Source organism: Austrofundulus limnaeus, unplaced genomic scaffold (genome assembly GCF_001266775.1).
Source record: "Austrofundulus limnaeus strain Quisiro unplaced genomic scaffold, Austrofundulus_limnaeus-1.0 Scaffold715, whole genome shotgun sequence".
NCBI classification, from domain to species: Eukaryota; Metazoa; Chordata; class Actinopteri; order Cyprinodontiformes; family Rivulidae; genus Austrofundulus; species Austrofundulus limnaeus.
The window spans coordinates 32186-33809 of record NW_013953117.1 but is presented as its reverse complement, the minus strand read 5'-3'; positions in this window follow the sequence as shown (position 1 = coordinate 33809).

The window sequence follows — 1624 nt, the reverse complement described above, 5'->3', positions numbered from 1 at the left end:
TTGTGTATATCCTCTGTTAAATTTATTCACTCATCCAGTTTTTTTTTTACACAATAAAAACAAATCAATCACTACTGGAGTCAAACGTTACTTATTGTTGAGGCTGCCATTATTAAAGAAAGGATAATCGATGGCCCTGCAACTCTTGACAGAGGAACATGACAAACTTTTCAGTGTGAACCGGCAGCAGCACACACCCAACATGAAGCACTTACATGCCGGATGTGATGCCGCCCCTTTTATTGACAAATGCTCAGATCAATTTACAATCACAGGTGTGAGAGCACAGCTTATCAATAACAAAACTTAACACCCTCACTTGCTCTTAAACAGTGATTCTCAATAACACATTAATATTCAAATTACAGTGTACATTTCATAAAATCAGTTCAAATTCCAAACATCTGTTTTTTTTTTATCTATCCAGCTTAAACTTTGTTACAGATTTTGTAAAAAACATCTGCAAACATGTTTGTTGTTGGACAATACTCAATACATATTTTTCCATCATTTAGCACAGACCTAATAAAATGATACTTARTGTCAATGTGTTTACATCTCTGACGACATGTTGGATTTTTAGACAAAGTGATTGCACCTTGGTTATCTCCAAAGATTTTACAGGTACATAACAGTCATCACTTAACCCTTTCATCAGTTGTAAAAGATATAAACTCTCTTGTGCTGCTAGAGCTATATACTCTGCCTCACACGTTGACAAAGCAACAGTTTGTTGTTTCTTGGTTTTCCAAGAAATAAAGGAGTCGTTTGTGTTCAGACTAAAACAGTAACCTGTTGTGCTGCGTCTGTCTGTCTGATCTGAAGCCCAATCTGCATCACTGTAGGCCAGGGGTCACCAGTAGGCGGACCTGGGTCTGGATCCAGACCGGAATGCCGCCTCATGTGGACCCGTACCCAATGCCAAAACAGAGATCACCATTTAAAACTTAAATGAGCGCATGTAATGCTGCGTTCAGATCTAATGAGATTTGAGTGTTAGGGGCATCTGGTTTACATTCAAAGTCTATGGTGGGGCATTGAGAAGTGTTGCTGAGCGTTTTGAAGTGTTGGATGCACGTATAACTCATCCAAAGAGGCAGACACTTGAGGGACAATCTGAAATTTAGCAGTTAGAAATGGAGTGTCAGCCACATCTAGCCATGTGTGATGTAGTGGCGCATTTTCCGACAGGATAATCTCCTGAATGATGCCCACTAAACTAAGACAGATGGACAGGAGCTCTCCAGCTGAAATCAAGCACCTGTAGTTGATGTCCTGGCAGAAGATATGGGCAGCGATGGGGGTCAGCAACCCAGTCAAACTGTGCTCAGTCCAGAAAAAAAACGCTGAATGCAACACTCATCATCTCCTGGAGTGGTGAAACTCACCAAACTCAGAACTCCTCTGAATTATCTGGTGAATCCAAGGTGCCCAACGAACGTCCTCTGGCTCTCAGTAAATAAAGCCATGCCACTCTCTCAGTTTCATCTGTCATTGTACAGAGACTGGCAAAGAAGGCTCCTCTCAACGTGCATCTTCATGTGCGAATAGAGCGATTTTGACGAGCGTCTGACCTCAAAGTGCACAAGTGTCCAACTTGAGTCATTGACACATTTTTGACACA